Raw genomic sequence first — 18,954 nt, forward strand, 5'->3', positions numbered from 1 at the left:
GGCAGTGCATTGTAGTACAAGAAGCTCCAGCTCTGGGGCCAGTCGGACAAGGTTTGAATCCCAACTCCTGCACTTCTTAGTGGGGCAGCTTCCAGCAGGTCACTTAGTACTTTTGAACCTCACTTAACTCTTTTTAAAAATACTGTAGGGCTCCCCTGGTGGTGCAGTGGTTGAGAGTCCGCCTGCCGATGCAGGGGACGTGGGTTCGTGCCCCGGTCCGGGAAGATCCCACATGCCGCGGAGCGGCTGGGCCCATGAGCCATGGCCGCTGAGCCTGCGCGTCCGGAGCCTGTGCTCTGCAACGGGAGAGGCCACAACAGTGAGAGGCCCGCGTACCGCAAAAAAAAAAAAAAAATAACAGCAAGCAGATGATACGTGGTCTTCTCCAATGCCAGGATGATAGGTGACCCCCTCCCCGTCATGCATATCACCTCCAGAGGAAATGCAGAGGAGGAAGGAAATGAAGGAGGAGAATCTTTAGTTATTTACCCAAGAGAGGCTGCAGAATAAATCCTGCACTGATCAAGAAATTATTAGACTGAGGAAATGCATGGAATGTACTAAAAATAAGTTTTCTAGAAGGCTGGAGACCAAGAGTCAGCAAAAACAACTTTCTGTAACAATGAAAAACAGAAAACAATGTTTACCAGAAGGAATTGTTGAAGTAAATTAGAAAACCTGTATACCAGGGCATACTATTCAGCCATTAAAACGACTAAAGCAGATCTATTCATATACACACTGACATGAAAAGGTCTCCATGTAATATTGTTAAGTGAATTGTATAGTCATAAAACTGACCAGATAGCATGATTGCAATTGAGGGAAACAAACCAGTACGCATGTGTGGATGTGTGGGTATGTGCACAAGTGACATGTAAGAATCCACACGTGACTAATTACATACTTTGATTTGTCTCATAATTGCATCAACTCTTTTGTCTCTATTTACTCACCTTTCCAAAAACATGTCACATAAATGCTGAATAAAAAGAATTCGTAAGATGAAAAATCATTTGGAAACTATTTACTTTGCCTGCTTGTTTTTTCATGCCTGCAGTTGTCTGCCTTGGTGCACCTGGAGTTTGGCCTTCAACCTTCTCTCCCTTCCATGGGCATGTGCAGCCTTCATACAACCTAGGAATTAGATTTTCCTGTAGCAAATGATTTGAAAGGAATACATGTACATGAATTGACATCACCTGCTCTTGTCCAACTTTTGGAAACACAGTTGAAACTTCTTTGCCAGAAAGATGCTGTTTTGAGTCATCTCACTTCCACTCTACCCCATCTTTAACCATGACAGCATAAAACATGAAAAAGGCCCAAGCATGCTACCCCTCAAGAAGGAATGGACTTCCTCTCCAAGGTATGTTGGGCAAATTCTAATTTCAACTCTAGTGCCATGCACTGAAAATTTCAAAAGGCCTGACCTTGCATCAATCATTAGGAATTGTTACACCAAGAGGAACACAAGTGGTTCTGTACTTTTAAGGAGTCAGCGCTCAGCAGCAGTGCTTTGCCCCTCATTTCTTCCCTCTTGTCCTATGAAAAAGTCAGGCACGTGTCATGTTCCACTCCTAGCCAGCACTGCTCCATTTTTTTCTAAGACAGTGTCAACTGAAGAAAAACACATAACCTAAAATTATGAGTTACGTTTTATTTGGGGACCTTACTGAGGACTATAGCCCAGGGGGCAGCCTCTCAGCTCTGAGGAACTGCTCCGAAGAGGTAAGGGAAGAGCCAGGGTATATAGGGGTTTTTGCTGAGAACAAAACAAAACAAACATATAGTCAAATATCAAAGCATTACTGCTAATCACAAAAACCAGACATCTCAAGTTAATGCTTTTAGCCAGTTTCTATGTATGGGAAAATGCAAGAGTCTGGACTAATTGAAATTATTCCTTAAATATTCATCTTAACAATCTAGGGCCAGTATTGAGAGCACAGAATGCTTCCTGTTTTTCTCCATCTTGAATTCCCCTCAGGGTGCACCATCTGGGGGTGGCTGCAGTGGCTGATGGCTTGATGGCAAGCAACAAAGCTCCAATAAAACTCATCTGTCATTGGTACTTAGGAGCACAGGCTTCAGTGAAAGATAGCCTTGTGTTGAAATCTGGCTCTGCTAGTTCCTAGCTGAGTAACTTAGGCAAGCGGCTTTACACTGAACCTTATTGTCTATACCTGTAAAATGGGAATAATAATAATATCATTTTCATAGGGATTTGTGAAGCTTTATTAAAATAATCCACATAATGTGCTTCTACACAGTGAGTCTCAGTAAATTCTACTAGTTACTGCTATTGTTGTCACCATCATTCCTTATGGTGTGCTCATTACCACAAGCACAGTGAGCTCCTGACAGAATCAGAAAAGCCTTTTATGGCCAACACTCTAATTTTAATGAACCTCAAATACCTGTCTGCCTTTCACAAGGAGGTCCTGTGATGCTTTAAGCGTGGACTCCTAGCAGACAAAGATACATTGGGCAAGTAGCAAGAGATTGCATATGGGATGGGGGATTGAATTATATCCTAAAACTCTCCTCCCGTTCAATGACTCATATTAATGGCCCACATTTTAACAATTTAACAAAGGTAAGATAACTTTTAACATTATACTGAGAGTCAGATGACCTGGATTCTTGATCAAGCTCTACCTCAAAGAAGTCATGTGCCTTCTTCAAATATCTGTTTAATTGTTTATAAATAAAAAGGGATTGGACTGCTAGATGGTGCCATTGTATCCTGAGTGGTATTGGTGTGAGGGACGAGTGACCTACCGTTTTACTTCATAAAGCACAGAGCCAAATGGAGCCATATCTGAACCTGATGGAAAGGAATATGTCTTACCTCACCAGAGGTGGATGCAATAAACAGATGGGGATCTTGGCTACAATCTACCGATGGGAGGAGTAGAGAGTTAATGTGTTGTATATGCAGGAAGAAGAGTGCAAGGAAATTTGGTAATCAGAATGGTGCGCTGTAGCAAAGCATTCTTGTACTCGCTAACATCTGCTTTCTCCCTCTCTCCCTTGTCACACCATTAGACCACATTTCCTGGCCCACTTGCGATTAGGTGGGTTCATGTGGCTGAATTTTGGCCAATGGAATGTGTACTGAAGTAGATGGGTTTCTAGCACCTCTCAAGCCATCCTCCTTGGTTCTCCCTTCTATCACCTGCCAGTTGGATGCAAAAAAAAAAAAAAAAAATCCAGTGGAGAAGTCCAAGGCTCTCTAAGAGGGTGTGAGTCCTTGATGGAAGAACCCCAAGTCCCTGAAGCAGAGTTCCCTGTTGACCCAATTCGATTATGACAGGAATAAAATTAACCTGTGTTGTGTTAAGCCATAGATTCTGGAGTCATCCATTAGCCAAGTCTGACTACTGCATAACTCTACGTAACTGTTGCCTCATCTATAATTTGAGGAGAATAACATCTACCCACAGGGATGTTGGGAGAAGTAAACGTGACAAATGTCTAGCACCGTGCCTGGCCCATAAATGTAGTGATCTTCAGCCTTAACTATTCACATCAATTCATTGCAACTACTGAGAATTTTTTCCGTTTTGCTTTTTGACAATAACATCTTTATGTGGTAGAAATATTGACCCTTTAGAGCGAGTCTGAGTTGTTTTAAATTGTTACAGACACGTGAAGATGGCCTTTTGGTTTATTCTTGAATAATGTGAAGCTGAAGCCATTGTAAACACTGAACGAGCTCACCAATGCCTCAGCTTCTGCTGATCTCAGAAACCACAAACACTGTTCTTCCATGGGGGAAGAAAAATATGCCATTCCATCTGGTAACTGTAAGAAAACCTTTTTCTCCTCTGTGTTGACTTCAATGTGGATTGTGTCTATTTTGAAAAAAAAAATAAACCACTATTCACATTTATCATCACAGGACTGAATCACAGAATGTAGGCTGGAACCAACTAGGGTTTCATATCTGCAGCCAGAAAATGATTGAGGGCTGGTTTGGAGTTGTGTGTTCTGTTTGTAATAGCTCCATTTTCTTCTTAATTGGCCCAGCAAAGACACACTGATACAACAGTTGCAGTTCCTACAAAATTCATTGGAATAAAAGACACACTCAAGTAACCCATTCATTATTCTGGAAAAGCATTGGTAGCTTTGACAAAGTAATTATATGGAGAGTCAGACTGTTAAAAATTCCATTGATTTTCTACATATTCAGATAAATGACATATCAGAAAACGGACTGGTGCCAAGGGCTCTGGGCTAGCAATCAATCATTTCTTGGATGCCAGATATGGGCAAAGTATCTCCTAGAAGCTATGTGACGTTCTGCTAAACAAAAGCATAAGAATGGAGGGCATATTAATCAAGACCCAGCCCTCCTCAGATCTCTTTCCTTCTCAAAATGTCCACAAGCTCCCTATGGCTTATGAGAGTAGTTAGAAATCTGGTATTTTGCCCTTCAAGGCCCTCTGCAGTAAAACCTTATTAAACCTTTGTGAACAAACTGAACTATAGTTGCTGGTGCACAAACCTGACCTGAGCTTTCCTACATCCATGTTTTGACTATGCTGAATCTCATACCTGAATGTCCTCCCTCCCCATCTGTGCCTACTGAAATCCAATTCAGCCTTTAAAGCTCATTTCCAGTCCACTGATTTCACACAGGCTTAGCTGATTACTTCTGGAAACACTGAAAGGAGATGTCCTGTCTCCTTCTCCCCTGTGTCAGTGCCTCTGGGCACTTCTCATCCACATCTATTCATCCTTCAGATATTTGTCTTAGTTGCCTTACTGCTACTACACCTGAAGGGTCAAAACTGTCTTTCTTTTTATTTCTCACAGTACCCTATATGTAGTTCAGGCTCGTTGAACATTTTTATTAAAAAATTAAAAACCCAACAACAAAAAAACATACAAACCATTTTTAAAAATGGGCAAAGGACATGAAGACACATTTCTCCAAAGAAGAAATACAAATGGCCAATAAGCACATGAAAAGAGGCTCAGTACCACTAGTAATTACGGAAATACAAATCAGAACCAACATGAAATGCCACTTCACACCCATTAGGATGGTTATTATAAAAAACTGACAAATGTTGGAGAGGATGCAGAGATATTGGAACACTTGTGCTTTGCTGGTGGGAATGTAAAATGTAAAATTTTCTACTGCAGCTGCAGTAGAAAAGAGTACAGTGGAACAGGCACATGAAATGATGCTCAACCTCGCTCATCAGGGAAATGCAAATCAAAACCACAGTGAGATACCACCTCACACCTGTCAGAATGCCTGTTATCAAGAAGACAAGAAATAAAAAGTGTTGACAAGGATGTGGAGAAAAGAGAACCCTCGTGCACTGTTGGTGGGAATGGAAATTGGTGTAGCCACTATGGAAAACTGTATGGCAGTTTCTTGAAAACTTAAAAATAGAACCACCATACGATCTAGCAATTCCACTCCTGGGTATTTATCTGAAGAAAATGAAAAGACGAATTCAAAAAGATATTTGTACCCCAATGTTCATTGCAGCATTATTTACAATAGCCAAGATATGGAAGCAACCTAAGTGTCCATTGATAGATAAATGGATAAAGAAGATGTGGTATATATATGCAATGGAATATTACTCAGCCATAAAAAGAATGAAATCTTGCCATTTGTGACAACATGGATGGACCTAGAGGGTATTACGCCAAGTGAAATAAATCAGACAGAGAAAGACAAATACCATACAATTTCATTTACATGTAAAATCTCAAAAACAAAACAAATGAACAAACATAACAAAACAGAAACAGACTCATAGATACAAAGTACAAACTGATGGCTGCCAGAGGGGAGGGGGTGGAGGGATAGGTGAAGGGGATTAAGAGGTACAAACTTCCAGCTATAAAATAAGTCACAGGGATGTATTGTACAGTGTAGGGAATATGCCAAAAATATTGTAATAACATCATATGGTGACAGATGGTAACCTGACTTATCATGGTGATCATTTCATAATGTATAAAAATATTGAATCACTATGAGGTACACCTGAAACTAATATAATATTGTAAGTCATTTATACTTCAATAGAAAAAAAGAAAGAAAAGAAAACAGTATGGTGGTTCCTCAAAAAATTAAAAATGGAATTACTGTATAACAGATATTTGTACCTCAATGTTCATAATAGCCAAAAGGTAGAAACAACCCAAATGCCCATCAATAGATGAATGAATAAGTGAAATGTGGTATATACACATAACAGAATATTATTCAGCCTTAAAGGGAAGGAAATTTTGGTACACGCTACAACATGGATGAACCTTGGAAACATTATACTAAGCGAAAGAAGTCAGATATACAAGGACAAATATGATTCCACTAATATGAGGTACCTAGAATAGGCAAATTTACAGAGAGAGAAAGTAGAATAGAGGTTACCAGGGATTGTGGGTAAGGGAGAACGGGGGTTATTGTTCGATAGGTAAAACACTTCTTTTGGGGATAACAAAAAATTTTAGTGATAGATGATAGTGACAGTTGCACAACATTGTAAATTACTTAATGACACTGAATTGTACACTTAGAAATGGATAAAAGGGTATATTTTATGTATTTTTAGCATGATAAAAAGTTTAAAAAGTTAAAATTAACTTGCAGAGCTAGGCTTTAGAGCTGTAGAAACATGACTAATGATATATAATAGAAAGCAGTGTAAAGAAAATGAGAGTCGAACAGAGGTGAGTTCAAATTCAGTGTATCCTTGGGGTGGCTATTAACCTCTCTGAGTTCCCATTTTCTTATCTGGAAAAGGAAGATAACATTAGCACCTGACACATAAAGTCATTTTGTGGAACTGTATGACATAATCCATGAAAACACTCAGTATAATGTGTAGCACATATGAAGCACACTACAAAGTGTTGTTATTCTTATGACCAACAAAAGTAATTGAGTATCTCTTATGCTCTCAATGCTGAATGCTAAGCTAAGAAATGTGCAATTTATCCTGCTAATGAGGTAGAGGATATTTTTGAAGCAAAAAATAGCCTTGGCGACAGGCAGGTTTTAAGTGGTAAACTCTGGGGACGGTAGAAAGGAAACTGAAGATTTTGTTTGAAAACGGTTGAATTGGCAAATAAGCTGACACAGTGAATTGACAGAAAAATGAACATTTCCAGGTAGTAGTGGGGTCAGTATTTAGCAGGTCTTGTCTACATTATCTTTATTCACTGTGATCGGTCAATCTAAAGGAGTAGAATATCTAATTAAGTACGTTGAGAAATACAAAATGCCTACTGGTATTGGAAAGGTTAACAAATAAGAAGTGAGCTACAGAACCGATTTCTCATCTCTTCATTTCACATTTTGATATGAATGCTAAATCAATATTTTAAAATGTAATGCCTATTTCAAAACTATTCAAAAAGCAAAGCACTCATCCTCTTATTCCTCCTAGAAGATTTCTTTGTGTTTTTCTTTGCTATGAAGACTGTTAACCCTGCTGAAATACAAAATAAAAATCAATGTACAGTGCTTTAAAAATACTAAATAGGTAAAAATAAGCCTCCCGACCAAAAAATGAATTTAAAGTTGAAAAGAAAAATTATCTAGACGATGGAAAAAAATATTTTGTGAATATCTAACATGTTCTAGAGTCACCTTGAGATGAACGAAAGTCATTAATAAGTGAGCTAGTGGCTGGTAATATTGCTTTTGAGCACTTTACTTCCTGACAATTCATTTAGAGCCAGAGGCAAAATTTTTTAAATTCAAGCAATATTGAAAAACATGCAGAGTTAATATAATTTCAAAATTGAATTGAACTTTTTTAATTCAAAAAAATGAATGAAAGTTATTAACAAAGAAACTTGCTTAACAACTGAAAAACTTTCCCAGCATTTATAGAAATTTTCAAAAATATTTTCTAAGAAAGATAAATGGCCAGAAATGCATAAAAGCACATAAACACATTTCAAAACTGCCTCAAGGTATACAAAACTTAATTCGTGTGTGTGTGTGTACAGTTGTACAGTCACAGGAGATGATACAATTTTGACACATATGCTGCTTTGTCTGGTTTGACTTTTATCCATTTCTTTTCTTTGCCAATATCTTTTCAACAAATTCACCTGCAGTTCTGCCAAAAATGGATTGGAGTCGGAGGAGCCATGAAGAATAGTTGGGAGGCTGCTACAACATTACGTGTGAGGGGAGGTGGGCTGGATCTGTGCTATGCAAGGGCTTTTCTCATTCTCTAAGCTGAACAGCTTCTAACAGGAGGCTGAGCTAGGTCCTCCCCACGGTACTTTTACTTATTTTCACCATAGGACTTGCCACGCTCTGTCCTAATCATCTGCTTTTCCCACTAGACTACAAGCTTCTAAATGGCAAAAACATTTTTTTCATTACTTTAGCCCCAGTGTCAATTAGAGAGTCTGGTGCATAGTAAGTTCTCCAAAATGCTTGTTGAATAAACAGAATCTTTGCATGATCCTTGTGACTCATTAATGGACACTTTTTTCTCCCACAGTCTGCAGCACCTTCTATGGAAGATTCTTCAATGATTCTCAATTATGGAACAATACTGATGTATAGAATTCAAATGGGTGCCTTTGTTTTTGTTTTTTTTCTCCTGTTTTTTGACCACACTGTGAGGCACACAGGATCTTAGTTCCCCAACAGACCAGGGACCGAGCCCATGCCCCCTGCAGTGGAAGCATGGTGTCTTAACCACTGGACCACCAGGGAAGTCCCCTAAGTGGGTGTTCTTTCTAAGTGAGTTCAGCATTCTTTCCAACTGAGTGTTGACTTGCACACTCGAGGCAAACAGACTACTCAATGGCAGAAATCCAAATGAATCCAAAGCAATTATGAAGGTGGCAAAATGTAAAGGAAGTTGGCAAACTGCATCAACCAAGCAGGGCTGCTTCAGTGGCCTGTAGAGAGGACAAATGTTAGGGTTACACGTGGACCTTAGTTATCACTACAAAACAGTAGGGGCCGAAGAGTGAAAGAAGTTCAAGGCAACTAAGAACGATCCCTTAGTAAGATATGTATAGCAACAGGCACCACGTATTGAGTGCCTCCTCCTAGCTAGGCCTGTTCTAACTCTCCAACAAACATATAAGATAGGTATCACTATCAATCCTATTTTACAAGTGAAGAAGCTGAGGTGCAGAGAAGGTAGGTCACTTTGCTAAGGACATACAGCAAGAAAAAGGAAGAACTGGGATGTGACTTCAGGCCCTCTGTCTCCAGATCTGGGAAGTCAACCACTGTCCTATGTGAGTTGGAAAAAAACACGGAGCATCCAGAACCTTGAGTATGACATTAGAAAAGATAACTCTCCCCAAGCTTCCCATGATGGCAAACCAAGCCTTCCAGCCCGAGGGCATTGTCCCTCTGAATCTGGAGGGGTGGAGGGACTCTCAGGTCCTAGAAGAGCCTATTCGCATCTAGTCAAGAAAAAGAATTCCGAGCAGCATTCCCATGACTGAATCTGGTTCATTCACAGAGAGTTGTCTTGATACCAAGAGTATGTCTACTTCTTATCCCCACTGAGGCAAAACCAGGGTGACTCCAATGGACCAAATATTAACCTGTATTCTGATGTGCTCCCATCTCTCCCATCTCTCACTTTTGTCACCTATAAAATGAGGATAATATTGATCTCAACCTCACAGGGTTATTGTGGGGATTACTGCATGAAAAGTATTAAGTACAGTACCTGGCACAAAATGAGCACTTATGAGTACAGGCACACCCAGTTTTATGGTACTTCACTTTACTGCACTTCTCAGACACTGTGTTTTTTTACAAATTGAAGGTTTGTGGCAACCCTGTGTTGAGCAAGTCTATCAGCACCATCTTTCCAACAGCATTTGCTCACTTCATGTCTCTGTGTCACACTTTGGTAATTCTCACAGTATTTCAAACTTTTTCTTTATTATTATACGTGTTATGGTGATCTGTGATCAGTGATCTCTGATGTTACTACTGTCATTGTTTGGGGGCCATGAACTGTTCCCATATATGACCATGAGGTTAATCAATAAATATTATGTGTGTTCTGACTGCTCCCCCAACCGGCTGTTCCCCCATCTCTCTCCCTCTCCACAGGCCTCCCTATTCCCTGAGACACAACTATATTGAAATCAGGTCAATTAATAACGCTACAATGTCATCTAAGTGGTCAGGTAAAAGGAAGAGTTGCATGTCTCTCACATTACATCAAAAGCTAGAAATAATTAAGCTTAGTGAGGAAGGCATGTCGAAAGCCGAGAAAGGCTGAAAGCTAGGTCTCTTGCACCAAACAGCCAAGTTGTGAATACAGAAGAAAACTTCTTGAAGGAAATTAAAAGTGCTACTCCAGTGAATATATGAATGATTAGAAAGCAAAACAGCCTTATTGCTGATGTGGAGAAAATTTTAGGGGTCTGGAGAGAAGATCAAACCAGCCACAACATTTCCTTAGGCCAAAGCCTAATCTAGAGCAAGGCCCTAATTCTCTTCAATTCTATGAGGGCTGAGAGAGGTGAGGAAGCTGCAGAAGAAAAGTTTGAAGCTGACGGAGGTTGGTTCATGACGTTTGAGGAAAGAAACAGTATCCATAACACCAAAAGTGCCAGGCGAAGCAGCAAGTGCTGATACAGAAGCTGCAGCAAGTTATCCAGAAGATCCAGCTGAGATCATGATGAAGGCGGCTACACTACACAACAGATTTTCAATGGAGTTGAAACAGCCTTCTATTGGAAGAAGAGGCCTCTTTCATAGCTAGAGAGGAGAAGTCAATACCTGATTTTAAAGCTTCAAAGGAGTGGCTGACTCTCTTGTTCAAGGCTAATGTAGCTGGTGACTTTCAGTTGAAGCCAGGGCTCACTCACCATTCTGAAAATCCTAGGGCCCTTAAGAATTATGCTAAACCTACCCTTCTTGTGCTCTATAAATGGAACAACAAAGCCTGGATGACAACACATCTGTTTACAATATGGCTTACTGAAAATTCTAAGTCCCACTGTTGAGATCTTCTGCTCAGAAACAAAGATTCCATTCAAAGTATTACTGCTCATTGACAATGCACTTGGTCACCCAAGAGATCTGATGGAGATGTACAAGGAGATTCATGTTGTTTTCCTGCCTGCTAACACAATAACCATTTTGCAGCCCATGGATCAAGAAGTCAAGTCATCTCAAATTTCAAGTCTTATTATTTAAGGAATACATTTCATAAGGCTATAGCTGCCATAAATAGTGATTCCTCTGATAGATCTGGGCAAAGTACAGTTGACCCTTGAGCAACACAGGTTTGAACTGTGCTGGGCCACTTACACACAGATCTTTTTTTTTCAATAGTAAATACTGCAGTACTACATGCACAATCTGTGGTTGGTTGAACCCACCAATATGGAACTGTGAATACAGAGGAACCGCATATAAGGGGAAGACAGACTATAAATTATATGTGGATTTTTGACTGCACAGAGGGTTGGCGCCCCTAACCCCCGTGTTGTTCAAGGGTTAACTATAAATTGAAAACCTTCTGGAAAGGATTCACCATTCTTGATGCCATTAAGAACATCTGTGATTCATGGGAAGAGGTCAAAATATCAACAATCACAGGAGCTTGGAAGAAGTTTATTCCAACCCTCATGGATGACTTTGAGGGGTTCAAGACTTCAGTGGAGGAAGTAACTGCAGATGTGATAGAAACAGCAAGAGAACTAGAATCAGAAGTGGAGCCTGAAGATGTAATCAGAATTGCTGCAATCTCATGATAAAACTTTAAGGGATGAGGAGTTGCTTCTTATGGATGAGAAAAGAAAGCGGTTTCTTGAGATGGAATCTACTCCTGGTGAAGATGCTGAGAAGATTGCTGAAATGGCAACAAAGGATTTAGAATATGACATCAACTTAGTTGATAAAGCAGCAGCAGGGTTTGATAGGATCGACTCCAAATTTAAAAGAAGTTCTACTGTGGGTAAAATGCTATCAAACAGCTTTGCATGCTACAGAGAAATCATTTGTGAAAGGAAGAGTCAATCAATGTGGCAAATTTCATTGTTGTCTAATTTTGAGAAAGTGCTGCTTCCACCCCAACCTTTAGCAACCACCACCCTGATCAGTCAAGAGCCATCAACATCGAGGCAAAACCCTTCATCAGCAAAAAGATCATGATTTGCTGAAGGCTCAGACGATGGTTCGCACTTTTTAGCAATAAAGTATTTTTAAATTAAGGTATGCACATTTTTTTAGACATAATGCGACTGCACACTTAATAGACTACAGTATAGTATAAATATAATTTTTATAGGTACCAGAAATCCAAAACATTCACGTGCCTCACTTTATTGCAACATTTGCTTTATTGTGGTGGTCTGGAACCAAACCCCAATAGCTCCGAGGTGTGCCTGTACTGCATTTGAAATGAGTGTCTAGTTACTCTTCAGTGTCTTGTCTCTCTCACTAGGCTATGAGTGTGTCAAGTTCAGGGATCAGGGGTTTCATGGGTGCTGAGTTCTGTCTACTCAACAAGCCTTAGTGATGAGATAAGTGCTCAGGACAGGTGGCTATTTATAACCTATTGAAAGCATAAATTAAAACACTCACCAGGGGTCTTCCCTGGTGGCGCAGTGGTTGAGAGCCCGCCTGCCGATGCAGGGGACACAGGTTCGTGCCCCGGTCCGGGAAGATCCCACATGCCGTGGAGCGGCTGGGCCCGTGAGCCATGGCCACTGAGCCTGCGCGTCCGGAGCCTGTGCTCCGCAACGGGAGAGGCCACAACACTCACAGGCACAAGTGAAAACGCAAATTTATGGTCACAAAAAAGTGGAGTAGAAATTTCTTGGAGAAGTTTCTGAAGAACAGAGGAAAATAACCTTCCAATGGAAAAGCCCCAAGCATCTTGTACAGGGGAATTAGGACAGCCCCAAAGGGGCTCTTGAATTTACTGAAACTACAGACTTATATGAATAAAGTTTAACACCCTCTTCCTGCTTCAATGAAGATGTGTAAACTGCCAACGTGCTGGGCTTTTACTTATGTAATGGGTGCTGTTGTGATGCTCAAATATGCATCTGAGATACTTTGCAATAATCAAAGCAGGGTTGAAGAGTACTGTCTAGAACAAGAGTATAATTATACCTCTTCACAGACTTTGATAACAGGTAAGGAAGATAATATATTAAGATTTGCATTATGCAGCCTCCATGTAAAACATATTTCTAAGAATCCTAGAACTCTGACTCTCAAGCACTTGTCCACAAACTAGCAATCAAATGTTTATTCTTTAGTATCTGTTTGTTCTCTTCTTTTTTCCCTTCTCAGTTCCAATAATTCACCCAACAGCACACAGCTCCGGCCACTGGGCTGAGAAAGGCTTCTCTAAGAGATCTATTTTGGAATGATCAATTGAGGAAAAGAAACCCACAAAAACCAGATTGCACTCGGGGGCAATCTTAAGAAAGGGAGGAGAGAGTGAGCATTTAGCATGTTCCCTTTCCTGATAAGGTTGAAAATATTTTATCTATTTTATTTAACATGTAGGCAGCACTTACCAAGAGCCAGGCACTGTTCAAAGTACTTATAAAAAATGAACTCATTTGCTAGAATAAACATTGAATATTCAAGACTTCTGCTTTTGCTAACAGTTTTATGTTTTGGTGGGAAAGAATGTATTTAAGTTATAGCTATGTTCTAGTAAGATGAATTCTCCTGAATTATCAGATGCTACTTCAAGCTGGTGGTGAGAGAGCAGGCAGCAACCAGAGATTGGAAAGTATGCAGTTGTACTGAGGAACTCTGACTGCATTCCTCAGGCGATGGGGAATTTCCATTATTGGAGAAACAGATCCTGTTTGTGCAGGGGGAGTATGGGTTACGACTGGGCCCGGATTTCAGGATTAAGATGTTTTATTCTTTGATGAAATAGAACAAAGTTGCCACCTGGCTGTGTCTACACATTGAAAAGGGAAAAGAGAACTGAGAGAATTGCCCAGTGTTGGACACATTTTAAAGTGTCCATAGATGCAGTTCAATGAATAGGAGGATTAAATCTTAGCTCAGTTGTGCCTCAATTCCCTTGATAATTCATGAATAAATGGATGAGGGTGTTTTGAATTTTATAGTTTATCTCTCTTTTTTTTAACCTTATGTTCATGCATTCATTTTACTGATGGAAAATTCCAACCATATGGATAGTATTAATAATAACTACTATTTCTTAAAGACCTACTTTGAGCCAGAAGAATGCGATGTTCTTCACATATATCTTCTTTAATTCTTACGGCTTGTTAGGTGTTATTATCATCATCTTCCAGGTGAGGAAATTGAGGTTCAGAGAGGTTATGTATCTTTCCAAGGTCATTCAGCTAGCAACTAGTTGAGCTGGGACTCTTACTACTCTCCCTCTGACCTTGACTTGGACCACACCAGCCTGCTTGCTATTCCCTGGCTACACGTGCTCCTTTTTTTGGTTTTTTTTACATCTTGATTGGAGTATAATTGCTTTACAATGGTGTGTTAGTTTCTGCTTTATAACAAAGTGAATCAGCTATTCATATACATATATCCCCATATCTCTTCCCTCTTGCGTCTCCCTCCCTTCCACCCTCCCTATCCCACCCCTCCAGGTGGTCACAAAGCACCGAGCTGATCTCCCTGTGCTATGCGGCTGCTTCCCACTAGCTAGCTATTTTACGTTTGGTAGTGTATATATGTCCACGCCACTCTCTCGCTTTGTCACAGCTTACCCTTCCCCCTCCCCAAATACTCAAGTCCATTCTCTAGTACTCCTTTTGATCCCCAAAACTTTTTGCTCTCTGTTCCTTCTGTTTGGAAAGTCTTTCTGAATTTCTGTTCTCACTCTTCAGGGCCTAGCTCAAATGTCACTTTCTCTGAGATTTTCTCTCCCCAAGAACCGGCAGTTAGTCCTCAGCACTAATACTGACTTATATTGGTACTCAATACTAATAGTACTTTAGTACTAATAGCACTTTATATTAGGACTAATTAGTACTAATTCGTGTTTTATATTAGTGCTCAGTACTCAGTATATTCGTACTCAGTACTTATATGGACTTTGAAAATGAACTAGTAAGTGGGCAGTAGGCCAGGAAGGCCTAAGGCAAGGTGTCTTTGTGTAGTCTTTGTATCACTCGCATCAGAGCCACTTGCATTGCTGGTGTTGAGTGTGTGCGTATTGAGGGGGACAGGGAAGGGAGTTGTTAAAAGGCCCTTTCCTGGGCCCCATTCCAGACATCGAGAAACAAAGTCTCTGGTCCTAAGTCCCTGGCATTTGCAAGCACCCCAGGTCATTCCTAAAGATGAAGGTTTGAAAGACTTTGTAAGCATTAGAACTACACAGTTTCCCTGGTGACAGGTTCCCCAGACACAGGCCTAGTCAACCACCTCTAAATAAAAACCAATATCACCTACAGGAAAAGGAATGAAGAATTGCCAAGACTGAGCCTTTTTGTTTAGATTTCAAGGACTTCTCTTGTGATGGAAATTTTAAATGTAATATAAATTCATTTAACCCAAAATAACTACAAGATTATTTTTATTAAACTTCCAGATAATGTTTATTGTTGACTGGCAAATTTCTTCGCTGAAATGTCTTTTACCTTTCTTTCACCCTAGCCCTGTAACCCTCTCCAGACCCAGCATACCACTGGGCATAAAAGTGTATGCTCACTGAAACAAATAGCTGAAGAGGAGGAAAGTAAGATCCCCACCATAAGCATTGCATTCTACCCAAGGGCTTCATTCAGCAGACATCTGTGACCAAGTGTTGGTTGTGGGTAAAAACAACTTTGGATTAGCCCTAGTACATGACCTCAAGGAGCTCACTATGGAGTAGGAAGATTAACACGTACACAAAGAACTATAATGCAGTGAGCTATATGATGAATACTATGAGAGAAGTATAAAAAAGCCCTATGGGAAGATTGCGGGAAATCGTTTTCTACTATTGGATTAGGAGGGACTACATGGAGGAAGGGGCGTACACCTAAAAGTATAGTAGCCTGAACCCTTTAAGATAGAAAGTAGGTGATAAATATTTCTGTTTGTACATAGTATGAATTATGTTCAAATAAAAATGAGCTAGGAAGGCAGTAGAGATTTGTCCTTACTTTTTATACCAGTAAGTACAGAATCCATAGGCAGGTTCTTTGATATAAAAAAAAATTCTCCAACTAATAAAACATCAGGAATATATTAAAAATTCTCAGGGAAGAGAACAGTGAATTAAACATAATAAATCACTTTAATGGTAATAAAACCAGGACAAATCAAAGTCCCAGTGTTGACTTTCCAGCTATCTTTGTACAATTTTGTATCTTGAGAACAAATGTTGACATAATTCCAAAAACGTATGAAGGACAGCATGTAAATATTATATTAAACAGTTTTTCATTTAAAAGCCTTGCCTGACTCACATTTTATAGCTTTCCCATTCAGAATGTGAATTTTTGTCTGGAAGTTGCTTTGTTTTATTATTTCTGCCACATATGCTTTTAGAGAACTGTGCCGCTGAATACTAATTCAGAGTTTCTTCTTACATTTTTTAATTCCTTAAATGGGGTTTAATTTCTTTGTTATGACTACTCAAGCTTGTTGAAATAAAGTAGAATTTAAGGCGCACAGATTTATCCTTACTTGGGGCATCTTAAAGTCTACTGATGTCAAATGCTAGGCACAAGTTACCCACAGGTTTAATGCTTCCCACTTTTCTTTTGTTAATGAAATGTTTGCACAGCTGCTGCAGTGTGTACAGGAAGATTAAAACCTGCTGTCACTTCGTTAAGAGACACCTGGGGGAGATTTAACACATCTGGCCTGGGGATTAAGGAAACCTGGTAAAACAAAAATTGCCCATTAGTTTACAGACACTTCAACCCAGGGGCCAGAAGCAGGAAGGAAGATGTGTTGACCTTTAAAACTGACCGAAATCAGTTACCCCACGTACCTGTCAACACTTCATGACTTGTGCTTATGCCATAGCCACCTTTAACACTCCTATGAATTCCTATCTGAAAACAAGTTCTTCATTGGTTTAAGACGGTGTAAGACAAAATGATAATTATGTTATGTGATGGAGGTGGCAGCTAATTCTATGGCGGTCATCATATCGCAATATATAAATGCATCAAATCAACACGTTAAACTTACACAATGTTATATGTCAATTATATCTCAATTTTTTTTAAGGATGGGGTAAAATAACTGAGCTGAGAAAGCCAGTTCCCATCTGAATCACAAATGCAGTTCCTGTCAAGCAACTTATAGTCCTTAAGAAAAAATAATAAATTTAATTAAAATAAAATAGCAAGCCACTGGGATAGATCAGAAGAGTAATTTGACAAAGCTGTGTCCTGGGTATGACACAAAGGGAAGGAACACATTCCCAGAAATGCATAGCTCCAGCAACAGCTAAGGCACAGTTCCACAGCTCCGTGTCAAGCCCTGTGAATGGGAGAGCGTGCAGATCTGGGACAGAATGGCTTGTCACTCACCTGAAGGCTAAAAGAGCTGCTGTCTGTCAGTCTGCACACCCTTCTGAACTAATCACTTAAGGGCAGTGTTGAGGGCGTGCGGAAGGCCCCGGGCCTGGTAGGCTCAGAGGACTTCACATCTTAACTCTTTGTACTTGAGGGGCTCTTGCGCTGAGGAAACACAGCACACTTTGGGGCAACAGGAGAGCAGAGAGGCCAAGATAGTTTCACGACTTGCTCAAGGCTAGCAACCTGGCTTTGAAAAGGCTATAGGGAAGAAGGAACTTTTCCTCTTTGTCCTAACCACCAGGCCAAAACTCAATCCACAAAGATGCTTCTCTTGGAAGAGAAGGCAGTCTGATGAAAGAAAGCCAAATGAAGGAAAAGCACACACACAAACAAACAAAACCCACTACCGTTGAAAACAGAGTCCAGTGGGTTGAATTGATACAAGCAACTAATATTCAGTTACAGTTCATTTCAGCACCCAACTCATTTGCAGAGCTGTCAGGGGGCCCGGGGCATCCCTGGAGTTGCTCTAAGGGGAGGCCTGCTGGGCCCCGGTCCTGCCCTCTCCTGTCTCCTCTCATGCTTACATTGAGAAGCCACAGCAGGGCAGGATTCATCACTAGTACAAGAGCCTTTGGGCCCCATGGGGTCCTTCAATGCAGATGATGGTGGCTGGTCTGTGTTTTAAGAGTTTCTGAACAGGAAATTCTCAGCCCTATTTCCTTCAAGAACCACTCACTGACCGAGCCAGTGCTTCACTTCTTCACTTGGAAGTACTATTACTGTTTGTCAACAGGCCGCTCTAAGGTGAAGGGCAGTTTGCTTTCAGAAGTCACGTGGCTAAATTCGACTGGCAGACAAGCGACAAGACAACAGATGGACGCTGCTGGAAAGTCGTGCCTCTCTTGCACTCCCCTTGCCACCTGCTGCCAGAGCCTGCTGCTTTTGCTCCACAGTCTGCTTTGCAGCTCTGCCTTCCTGCCTCTGTCACAGCCATTCCCAGCAGCTCAGCGGGCTGCGACCGCATTGTCCTCACAGCTCCCCCTGGTCCAAGCCGAAAACAGATAGCTAGTGGGAAGCAGCCGCCTAGCACAGGGAGATCAGCTCGGGGCTTTGTGACCACCTAGAGCGGTGGGATAGGGAGGGTGGGAGGGAGGGAGACGCAAGAGGGAGGGGATATGGGGATATATGTATATGTATAGCTGCTTCACTTTGTTATAAAGCTGAAACTAACACACCATTGTAAAGCAATTATACTCCAATAAAGATGTTAAAAAAAAAGAATAGAGACAATAGAAAAGATTGAGAAAACCAAGAGCTGTTTCTTTGAAAAGATAATTTTTTTCAAATTATAATAACATACATGTTTGTGAACATTTATCTCATGTTATTGGGGATAACATAAATGGGTAGTCGTTTTGGAAGGCAATTCAGCAGGGTATACATACATATTAAATGTACAGACGCTTCCAACCCATG

Source organism: Globicephala melas, chromosome X (assembly GCF_963455315.2).
Source record: "Globicephala melas chromosome X, mGloMel1.2, whole genome shotgun sequence".
NCBI lineage: Eukaryota > Metazoa > Chordata > Mammalia > Artiodactyla > Delphinidae > Globicephala > Globicephala melas.